This window comes from Artemia sp. Qi Xiang Cuo, chromosome 5, assembly GCF_049724085.1.
Source record: "Artemia sp. Qi Xiang Cuo chromosome 5, ASM4972408v1, whole genome shotgun sequence".
NCBI lineage: Eukaryota > Metazoa > Arthropoda > Branchiopoda > Anostraca > Artemiidae > Artemia > Artemia sp. Qi Xiang Cuo.
The window spans coordinates 49,620,680-49,632,903 of record NC_142798.1 but is presented as its reverse complement, the minus strand read 5'-3'; the positions used below and the strand labels follow the sequence as shown (position 1 = coordinate 49,632,903).

Here is a 12,224-nt window from a genome sequence, read left to right as displayed (position 1 = left end):
GGCCCTGGGTGGGGAGGGGTGTGTCGACCCTGAAGATTTCATTATATGATCTTTGAACTATTTTTTAAAATGGCTATCTCAAAGTTCTTATCGGATGGGTTTGAGGAAAAAAGGGCATGGATGGGGGGATCTAGTTGCCCTTTGATATCTTTTGACTCCTAAAAAGTGATCGAGAACTTTCAATTTCCAATCGTATGAGCCCTCTCCGAAGTGTATACGAGCATACCTTCCATAAGAACCATATATGCCCCCAGAGCAATACTTACACAGGAGTGTAAGACACAGGAGTTTTTCTTATCTGAACTTTGAACTATTTTTAATGAAATTGCCATACGTCAAGGAGTTTTTGTTATATGATCTTTGAACTATTTTTTTTTAAAAATGGCTAAATTAAATATTTTGTCAGATGCATTTAATGAAAAGGGGCTTGGGGGGGTCTAGCTGCCCTCCGATCACTTTTGACTCTTAAGGGCACTAGAACTCTCGATTTCCAATTGAATGAGCCCCCTTTGAAGTTTATACGACGATCCCTTGTATATGGACATTGTCGCAGTTCAAAGACACTGTTCATTCACTCTTTGAACTGTGAGGACGTAAGCTGGATTATGCTTTGTATTTAATTTGATTGCACAATTTGCGAAACTGTTGAAAGTAAGAAAATTACGAAATATTTCCAATTTTCTGATAACGAAATATTATAACTTGCCGACGGCTTGATCGAATACGGACTGTGATCTTTGGTTATCATTTAGATTATGGGAAGTAAGTTTTTGTGCCCTGTAAAATGGATTTCGTTTAAATTTTATCCAGTTTTGAACTTTCTACAGAGACAAATTATTAACAAGACATATAAGGACGCTGTTGTTAAACTAGCAGCAAAATTTTTTGGAAAAGATGCGTTTAAAGAGACTATTGAAATCTGTCGTGATATTTTTAAAGTGGATATTCTTGAGAGGCACCGAGGCTCACATCCGAGTGCAGCTTTCATGGCCGACTTATACGAATTGCTATCGAACCGAATCTCAAAACATAATACTGTTCCACGATTTGAGATTATGGACCCGTCAGATGTTCCGGTTTTCCCGAGCGAACCAAATACTATTGTGGGATCAAGATTAAATGACTGTGTTCGAATGTTAAATTTCCTCGTTGAAAAACAAGAGTTTGTTAGCACAGATACTGATGAACAAACCGTTTGTGGCCGTTCCTTCCTAAGCCAGAAAATGCTACAATTCCTGTCATTTTTAGTAATTTAACTACTAATATGCAGTCTTCCGACCCCACTAAGCAGTGCGAGTTTATTTCAAATTTAGGATGCTTAGACAAAGTCGACCATGTTGAGCAACGGAGAGATAGGCTACTGGTGTTAATGAAAGATAATGATTCTGCCTCATCGGTGGTAAGTGCACTACCATTCGGTTCACGCATCAGTGCTAAGATCGTAAAGAAGGAACATCTATGAATTATACGGATTGGCAAGGGCTTTGATGAATCAACTATTACAGGTCTAGTTAACTCTGTTGTGGAAGCAAAGCGCTTTGGAGGTAGTTTAGTCGTGCAGTTGTCCTTTAAGTCTCAACTAGATCTCAATATCCTCTAAAGCATGGTATCAAAATTGATTATTCGCTTTTCCTGGTGTCAACTTCCCTGAACCGACCCAAGCAGTGCTATAAATGCCAAGGCTTTGAACATTTTCCTCGTGAATGTATGAACGAACTTAAATGTGGTAAATGTGCCGGGCCCCATGTTAATAGCCTTGATAATGCATGCTCAGCCTCTACTGTGAAATGCGCAAATTGTGGTGGTAATCACAGAAGCAACAGCTTCTCCTGCGCCGTATTGAAGAGCCGTATGCCTGTCGGTGCTCTGAGCACTTAAGCTTGAGGCTGATACCCCCCCCCCCCACAGGTATGGACCTTTGCACCGAACCTGACATTGTAAACCTGTTTTTTCAGAACATAAATGGAGCAAGAGATAAGTTAAAAGTTTTAGCCAAAATATTCAAGTCATTCGAAATAGTGTGTATTGTAGAACACCAGTTAAGTGGCGTTAATAGTAATCAGTTGGAGGTTTCTTGTGAACACGAGTTCTTCATCCGTCCTGCGAAAATCACAGCAGGTCGTCTCTCTGGCGGCATTATGATTGGAGTAAATAAGAACCTTAAGTGTGTTTTACTTGAAACGAATGATACTTTTGCTGCGGTTGATCTAGGTCACACCGTTATTCTTGCAGTTTATATACCTACTAATTACAGAAACGAACAATCTAACAAACGTTTTGCTAAAGCATGTGTAAGTGTCTCAAAAATTTCTCATAAAATACTAGCGTCTGGTAAAGCCATTTTGCTTTGTGGCGATTTTAACACTGACCTTACTATTCCTAGTTTACCGTGGTCCCAGAGCTTATTATCATCACTTCTGAAAGATCTAACTGTGGCAACGAATAGCAGAAATTATACGTATGTTCATAATTCAGGTAGTGTGGCAAATTTGGACTTTATAATCTCAGATCTTGAATCGTTAAAAAAAGTCTCTTGTTAAAGTATCGGATAGAATTTTGATTAGTGATAATTCTTACCTTGAAGTGTCTGTTGTTTTAAATATTTTTTTGTCATATGCGTTGTAGTCTGAAATGGTTTCAAAACAGCCATGGGATAGGATAGACGTAAACTTATAGCGGTGCGTATTAGATGATATTCTCAGTAGAATTAGAATTCCTTTTAACCTCCTATCACAGTCGAAAAAATCGTTGGAATGAGATATGTATTATGCTGAAATAGCTCATGCTATGAAAGTTGCAGCTTCCGTTGCGGTTCCCGTTATTAGAGTCCGTAAAAATACACCAAAAAAGGGATGGTCCGTTATACATGGGCTGGATGAAGCAAAAGAGAAATATCGGCTATGGTACCATATTTGGGATCAAAATGACCGACCAAGAAATGGCCCCCTTTTCCAGATAGTTAAATTAACAAAAATGAAATACATAAAGTTAGTGGCAACATGGAAGAAACAACAAGTAAAAGATATATCAGAGGCAACGCTAAAGCGTTGCCTATAGTAAAGGCCATACGGCTACAACGTTTTATTATTTATATATTTATTATTTTTTTTTTCCAGAGGCACTTCATATGGAAGGGGTCGTCGCAGAAACTTCAAAGGGGGCTCATTCGATTAGAAATCGAGAGTTCTAGTGCTCATTGTAATAGTCAAAAGTGATTGGAGGAAAACTAGCACCCCTTCCACGCTCATCATTCCCCCAAACACATCCAATCAAAATTTTGAGAGAGCCATTTTGTTCAGCGTAATTAATATCCAGATAGAAAACATGTTTTCAAGGAGGACACTCCCCCACAACCCTCAAGGCAAGGGTTTTCAGTTGTGGGGGAGGGTCTTCTCATGGTGATGATTCCATGCCCAAACTCAGCCATGAGACCTGAGTACCCCTAATTAAGCCTCAATAGACGAAATTAACCTAAGCGAGAGATATATCTTGACAAAATCCTAATCATCGTAATAAAATATACAAGACAACACAGATATAAGAAAAACTAAGATTTTGTTATTAAAGAAGAGAACTTTTTGGTTAATAGTTATTTCATTATAAATCAAAATTCAATAATTATTATTCACAATCAAAGATCAATTCTTGTTCATATAATTGCTAGAAGTAAAATTTATTATTATTAAAGGAAAGCAAGCATTATAACTAATATATTGAAACTAATATGTTCCTGCTTAAAATAATTTAAGAATAAAATTAAATAAAGGGATATATACATATTTACTAGGATTTTAACATAATAAAATGAAGAACGAGCAAGGAACACATTAGACATACATTCTAAATGCATACGAGAAGCTTTAGCAAAGCCATAAGCCCAACTGACTTCTCTCGTCAGTGTCACGCTATATCAAAAGATATGTTCCCCTTATTTGTCAAACAAACGTAGCTAAATTCAACCCTTCTAAGAAAGGGTTTCTATTGCAAAATAAGGAAATTGTGTACAGGGAAAGGATTACAAAGATAAATTCATTGGGTTCAACAAACCCTGAAAAGGCATTGGCTTAAGCCGGATTCATAGCAACTTGATATTAATTCTAAAATTAGAAGGACATTTCTTACACAGTTATGCCCAGGGGGCATATAAGAACATTTTTGGCACAATGTATTATTTTTTTTCTTTAGAGCAGGGTATTTCGTATCGAAGAAGTTGTCGTAGAAACTTCGAAAAGGCCTCATTCAATTGGACATTGGAGTGGTTTGTGCCCTTTTTAATATTCGAAAGTGATTGGAAGGCAACTAACACCCCTTCCACGCTCACCATTTCCCGAAACACATCCAATCAAAATTTTGAGATAACCATTTTGTTTAGCGTAGTTGATTTCCAGATAGTAATTATGTTTTTACGGAGGACACTCCCCCACAGCCTTCAGGGCAAGGGTTGTAAGTTGTGCCCTGGGGGCGTATAAGGTTTTTGTAGAAGGCGTTATCGTAGAAACTTCAGAAAAGGCTCATTCGATTAGAAATTTAAATGTCTAGATCCGTTTTTAATAGTCGAAAGTGATTCAAAGACAACTGACACCCCTTCCAAGCCCACTATTTCCCCAAACACGTCCAATAAAAATTTTGATATAGCAATTTTGTTCAACGTAGTTGAAAGTTCTGGAAATTATATGTTTGGGCAGGACACTCCCCCCACAGTCTTCAACGGCAAGGGTTCTAGTTCTAGTTCACTTTTTAAATGTCAAAAGATATTGGAGGGTAACCCGCTCCCCCCCCCCCCAAACACTTTTTTCCAAATGCATCCAATAAAATTTTAAGATAGCTATTTTGTCAAAAATAGTTCAAAGATCATATAACGAAAATTCCAATGTCGACACAACCCCAAGGCCTGGAGGCAGGCGTTGTAAGTTATGCCCTGGGGGGCATATACGGGTCTTATGGAAGGGATGCTCGTATTAACTTCAAAGAAGGCTCATTTGATTGGACATTGAAAGTTCTAGTTCAATTTTAAGAGTCAAAAGACATTGGAGGGCACCTATCCCCCCCAAGCCCATTTTTCCTTAAACCCATCCGATAAGAACTTTGAGATAGATTTTTTTTTAAATAGTTCAAAGACCATATAACGAAAATTCCGGGGTCAACACAGCCCCCCAGGGCCCGAGGGCAGGTGTTGTAAGTTATGCCCTGGGATAATATATGGTTCTTATTGAAGGGATACTCGTAAAAACTTCAGAAATGGCTCATTTGATTCGAAATTGATAGTTCTAATTCAGTTTTTTAGAGTCAAAAGAGATTGGAGGGCAGCTAGCGCCCCCACGCCCCCTTTTCTCCAAATATATCCAATAACAATTTTGAGATAGCCATTAAGTTAAAAATTGCTCAAAAGTCATATAACAAAAACTTCGGTGTCGTCACAACCCCCAGGGCCCGGGGGCAGGCGTTGTAGGTTTTGCTATGGGGCATATATGGTTCGTATGAAAGGGAAGCTCGTATAAACATCAGAGAGGGCATTTGATTGGAAATTGAAAGTTCGAGCTCACTTTTTAATAGTTAAAAGAGATCTGAGGGCAGCTAGCCCCCCCCCCCCACCCCACACGCCTTCTTTTTCCAAACTCATCTGATGGAAATTTTGAGATATACATTTTGTTAAAAATAGTTCAAAGGTCGGATAAGAAAAAATCCGGCGTCAATACAACCCCCCAGGGCAAAGGGGAAGGCGTTCTAGGTTATGCCCTAAGGGCATGTATGGTTCTTATGAAAGGGATGCTCGTATTAACTTCATAGAGGGCTCATTTGAACGGAAATTTAAAGTTCCAGTTCGCTTTTTAAGAGTCTAGAGATTTAAGGGCAAGTAGCCCCCCCCCCCACGCTCTTTTTTCCCCAAACTCATTCACAACAAATTTTGAGATAGCCAGTTTTGGAAATTGTTCAAAAATTTGATAACAAAACTCCCCCCAGGGTCCGGGGGATAGGCGTTGTAAGTGTTGCCCTGAGGGCGTATATGGTTCTCTCCAAAGGGATGCTCGTATAAACTTCAGAGTTGGTTCATTTGATTGAAAATTGAAAGTTCTAGTTCAGTTTTTTAGATTCAAAAGAGATTGGAGGGAAAATAGCCCCCCCCCACGCTCCTTTCCCCCAAATGCATCCAATAAAAATTGGGGGGGCGTCAGCCTCAAAGACCCAATATACAGAACTTTCAAATAAATTGAAGAAAATGGTTATCTCAATACTTTTAATGGACGTGTTGGGAGAAATGGTGAGCATCAGATGGTGGGTAGTTGCGCTCCAATCACTTCCGACTATTAAAAAGAGCACCAGCCCTTTCGATTCCTGATAGAATTAGCCTCTATTGAAGTTTCTACGACAACCCTTTCTATAAAAACCGTATATGCCCCATGGCATAACTTACAACCCTTGACCTGAGGGCTGTGAGGGGGTTGTCATCCTCAAAGACATAATGTCCCGACCTTTGAACTACGTTGAAAAAAATGGCTATCTCAAAATTTTGATTGGATGTGTTTGGGGAAATGGTGGTCGTAAGAGGGGGGTTACTTGCCATCCAATCACTTTCGACTATTAAAAAGGGCACTAGCCGTTTTAATTTCCAATCGAATGATTCCCTTCAGACGTTTCTACGACAACACTTTCTATAAAAAAAATCCTTATATGCCCCCAGGACATAACCTATAACTCTTGCCCTGAGGGCTGTGGGGGAATGTCATCCTTAAAAACATAATTTCCAGATTTTTTAACTACCTCGAACAAAATGGCTATCTCAAAATTTTTATTGGATGTGTTTGGGGAAATGGTGGGTGTGAGAGTTAGTTATTCCTGCAATCACTTTTGACTATTAAAAAGGGCACAAGCCCTTCTAATTTCCAATCGAATGAGCTCTTTTTGAAGTTTCTACAACATCACTATCTATAATAACCTTATATGCCCCCAGGGCATAACCTACAACCCTTGCCCCGAGAGCTCTTAGGGGGTTATCATCCTCAAACACCTAATTTCTAAAACTTTTAATTACGTTGAAAAAATGGCTACCTAAAAATTTTGATTGAATGTGTTTGGGGAAAAGGTGGGCGTGAGAGGAGGGCTAGGTGCCCTCCAATCACTTTCGACATTTAAAAAGGGTTCTAGCCCTTTGAATTTCCATTCAAATGTGCCCTTTTTTCAAGTTTCTACGACAAAGCTTTCTTTGACCTTCTCTTTGACCTTCTAGGATTCGGTTCATTAGCGTTCAATGATATAACACTTGGACAGAGGTCAACTACATTGGGTGAATTGAACTTTACTCTGTCAGATTTTAATAAATAATCTTAGAGAGAATTTAGCCAAAATTCACTTTGTCCCAATTCAAAGCAATATTCTTGAAAAATGTGTTCTTTATTTCAAGAGTTTCACGAAAATTTTGCTTTAAACCTAGATCCCTAGAAATCAAAGAGACACAATCGAACGTATGTAGTTTTATTTGATTTTGTATATAAACTATTGTTTTAAATTGTTTTAGTTTAGTTTTACAACTGATGGCGGTCACTACATATGTGCCGAAATATCTAGTATTTATCATCATCACTGTCTATTAAAAGGATTTTATCCCTATTTAAAATTCTATTTATCGTCATGAAAAGGCAGTGTGGTCTCCGAAATTATCGATGTGTTTGGGGAAATGGTAGGCGTGGAAGGGGTGTTAGTTGCCTTCCAATCACTTTCGACTATTAAAGGGCACAAGCCATTTCAAGTTCCAATTGAATGAGCCCTTTTTGAAGTTTCTACGACAAAGCGTTCTATAAAAACCATATATGCCCCCAGGGCATAACTTACAACCCTTGACCTGAGGGCTGTGGGGGGGGGGTTATCATCCTCACAGACCTAATTTCCAGAACTTAAAACTATGTTGAATAAAATGGATATCTCAAAATTTTGAGTGGATGTCTTTGGGGTAAAATGGGCGTGAAAGAGGGGTTAGTTGCCCTCCAATCAGTTTCGACTATTAAAAAGGGCACTATTCCTTTGAATTTCCAATCGAATGAGCCTTTTTTGGAGTTTCTACGCCAACAACTTCTATAAAAAACCTTATATGCCCCCAGGGCATAACTTACAACGCTTGCCCTGAGGGCGGTGGGGGAGTGTCCTCCTCAAAAACACAATTTATATCTGGAAATCATCTACACTGAACAAAAAGGCTATCTCAAAATTTTGATTGGATGTGTTTTGGGAAATGGTGGGCGTGGAAGGGGTGTTAATCACCTTACAATCACTTTCGACTATTAAAAAGGGCACAAGCCACTCCAATTTCCAATCGAATGAGCCCTTTTCCAAGCTCCTACGACTACTCCTTCGATACAAAGTGCCCTGGTATGGAAAAACCAAAAAAGAAAAAAAAATACATTGTGCTAACATCGTTCTTTACTTAGGCTGCGCGATTGCCCTGCCTATGATAGTCTTTTTCATAGGCAGCGCTGCCTAAGTAAATAACGATATTGGCACAATGTATTATTTTTTTTCCATACCAGGGCACTTCGTATCGAAGGATTTGTCGTAGAAACTTCCAAAAGGGCTCATTCGATGGGAAACTGGAATGGAGAGTGCCCTTTTTAATAGTCAAAACTGATTGGAAGGCAACTAATTCCCCTTCCACGCCCACCATTTCCCCAAACACATCCAATCAAAATATTGAGATAGTCATTTTATTCAGCGTAGTTGATTTCCAGATAGAAAATATGTTTTTGAGGAGGTTACTCCCCCAAAACCCTCAAGGAAAGGGTTTTAAATTATGCCCTGGGGGCATATAAGAATGAGGTTGGCACAATGTATTTTTTTTCCTTTAGGCCAGGGCACTTCGTATCGAAGAAGTCGTCGTAGAAACTTTGAAAAGGGCTCAATTAATTGGAAATTAGAGTTTCTTGTGCCCTTATTAATAGTCGAAAGTTATTGGAAGGCAACTAACACCCCTTCCATGCCCACCATTTCCCGAAACACATCCAATCAAAATTTTAAGATAGCCAATTTGTTCAGCGTAGTTGATATCCACATAGAAAATATGTTTGAGGAGGTCACTCCTCCACAACCCTCAAGCAAAGGTTTTAAGTTATGCCCTGGGGGCATATAAGAACGATGTTGGCACAATGTATTATTTATTATTGTTTTCCTTTAGACCAGGGCACTTCGTATCAAAGAAGTTGTCGTAGAAACTTCGAAAAGGGCTCATTCAATTCGAAACTGGGGTGGTTTGTGCCCTTTTTAATAGTCAAAAGTGATTGGAAGGCAACTGACACCCCTTCTAAACCCACCTTTTCCCCAAACACATCCAATCAAAATTTTAAGATAGCCATTTTGTTCAACGCAGTTGAAAGTTCCGGAAAGTAGGTCTTTAAGGATGACAACCACCCGCAGCCCTCAGGGAAAGGGTTGTAAGTTATGCCCTGGGGACATATAAAATTTGTATAGAAAGCATTATGGTAGAAACTTCAAAAACGGCTCACTCGATTGGAAATTGATATGGCTAATGCTCTTTTCAATAGTTGAAAATGATTGGAGGGCAACTAGCACCCCTTCCACGCCCACCGTTTCCCCGAACACTTCCAATCAAAATTTTGAGATAGCCATTTTTTTTCACGAAGTTTAAAGTTCAGAAAATTACACCTTTGAGCTGGACACTCCCCCCAGAGTCTTCAGGGCAAGGTTTATAAGTTATGCCCTGGGGTCATATAAGTTTTCATTGAAATCTTTGTCGTAGAAACTTGATAGATTGCCAGATATAGCCATTTTTTTCACGCAGTTTAAAGTTCAGAAAATTACACCTTTGAGCTGGACACTCCCCCCAGAGTCTTCAGGGCAAGGTTTATAAGTTATGCCCTGGGGTCATATAAGTTTTCATTGAAATCTTTGTCGTCGAAACTTGAAAAAGGGCTCATTCGATTGGAAATTCAAAGGTGTAGTGCCCTGTTTAATAGTCGAAAGTGACTTGAGGGTAACTAACCCCCCTCTCACGCCCATCTTTTCCCCAAGCACATCCAATCAAAATTTTTAGATAAGGATTTTTTTCAGCGTAGTTGATTTTCAGATAGAAGTTATGTTTTTCAAGAGGACATTCTTCCACAGCCCTTAGGGTAAAGGTTGTAAGTTATGCCCTGGGAGTATGTAAGGTTTTTTTTTATAGAAAGTGTTGTCGTAGAAACTTCAAAAAAGGCTCATTCGATTAGAAATTCAAAGGGCTAGTGCCCTTTTTAATAGTCAAAAGTGATTGGAGGGCAACTAACCCTCCTCTTAAGCCCACCTTTTCCCCAAACACATCCAATCAATATTTTAAGATAGCCATTTTGTTCAACGTAGTTGAAAGTTATGGAAATTAGGTCTTTGAGGAAGACAACCCCCTCCCCACACCCCTCAGGGCAAGGGTTATAAGTTATGCAGGGCAGGGCAATGCAAGGGTTGTAAGTTATGCCCTGGGGGCATATAAGGTTTTTATAAAACGCGTTGTCGTAGAAACCTCAAAATAGGCTCATTCGATTGGAAATTGAAATGGCTAGTGCCCTTTTTAATAGTCAAAATTGATTGGAAGGCAACTAACACCCCTTCCTTGCTCAAGAAATCATAGGAAGTTATATCAGTTATAAAGTTCAGGAAATTATGTCTTCGATTAGAAAACTCCCCCGCCGTCTTCCGGGCAAGGGTTATAAGGTATGCCCTGGGGGCATATAAGTTTTATTGAAATCTTTGTCGTAGAAGCTTGAAATAGGGCTCGTTCAATTGGAAGTTCAAAGGGCTAGTGCCCTTTTTAATAGTCAAAAGTGATTTGAGGGCAACTAACCCCCCTCTCACGCCCACCTTTTCCCCAAACACATCCAAGCAAAATTTTTAGATAGCAATTTTATTCAATGTAGTTGAAAGTTTTGGACATTAGCTCTTTAGGGATGACAAACCCTCCCCCCCTCACAGCCCACAGGGCAAGGGTAGTAAGTTATGCCCTGGGGGCATATAAGGTTTTATAGAAAGCGATGTTGTACAAACTTCAAAAAGGGTTCATTCAATTGGAAATTGAAAGGGCTAGTGCCCTTTTAATAGTCGAAAGTGATTGAAGGGCAACTAACCCCCTGTCACGCCAAGCATTTCCCCAAACACATCCAATCAAAATTTTTAGATAGCCATTTTATTCAAGTTAGTTGAAAGTTTTGGAAATTAGCTCTTTAGGGATGACAAACCCTCACCCCCTCACAGCCCTCAAGGCAAGGGTTGTAAGCTATGTGCAGGGGGTATATACGGTTTTATAAAAAGCGAAGTTGTACAAATTTTAAAAAGGGCTCATTCGATTACATATTGACAGGACTATTGTCTTTTTTATAGTCAAACGTGAATGGAGGACAACTAACCCCCCTGTCACGCCAAGCATTTCCCCAAACACATCCAATCAATATTTTTAGATAGCCATTTTATTCAACGTAGTTGAAAGTTTTGGAAATTAGGTCTTTGAGGAAGACAACCCCCTCCCCACACCCCTCAGGGCAAGGGTTATAAGTTATGCAGGGCAGGGCAATGCAAGGGTTGTAAGTTATGCCCTGGGGGCATATAAGGTTTTTATAAAACGCGTTGTCGTAGAAACCTCAAAATAGGGCTCATTCGATTGGAAATTGAAATGGCTAGTGCCCTTTTTAATAGTCAAAATTGATTGGAAGGCAACTAACACCCCTCTCACCTTGCCTCAAGCAAATCCAATCAGAAGTTATAGATCAGAATTTTCAGCGTAATTGAGTTCCAGGAGAAATTATGTCTTCGATTAGAAAACTCCCCCGCCGTCTTCCGGGCAAGGGTTATAAGGTATGCCCTGGGGGCATATATAGTTTTATTGAAATCTGTTGTCGTAGAAGCTTCGAAATAGGGCTCAGTTCAATTGGAAGTTCAAAGGGTTAGTGCCCTTTTTAATAGTCAAAAGCGATTGGAGGGCAACTAACCCCCCTCTCACGCTCACCTTTTCTCCAAACACATCAAATCAAAATTTTGAGATATCCATTTTATTCAACGTAGTTGAAAGTTTTTGAAATTAGGTCTTTAGGGATGACAAACCCTCCCCCCCCCCGTCACAGCCCTCAGGGCAAGGGTAGTAAGTTATGCCCTGGGGGCATATAAGGTTTTATAGAACAGCGACTGTTGTACAAACTTCAAAAAGGGTTCATTCAATTGGAAATTGAAAGGGCTAGTGCCACTTTTAATAGTCGAAAGTG

General features: G+C 39.4%; 1 protein-coding gene across 1 annotated transcript in view; it reads left to right on the top strand.

The window, feature by feature from the left end:
- The first annotated feature begins 2,513 nt into the window (after positions 1-2,513).
- Positions 2,514-12,224, top strand: part of LOC148952222 (phosphatidylcholine:ceramide cholinephosphotransferase 2-like) — a 105,629-nt gene continuing 95,918 nt past the window's right edge. The window contains exon 1 of the mRNA XM_089089685.1: positions 2,514-2,678. The gene's annotated coding sequence lies outside the window, so the exon portion shown is untranslated. The remainder of the gene's footprint in view (positions 2,679-12,224) is intronic.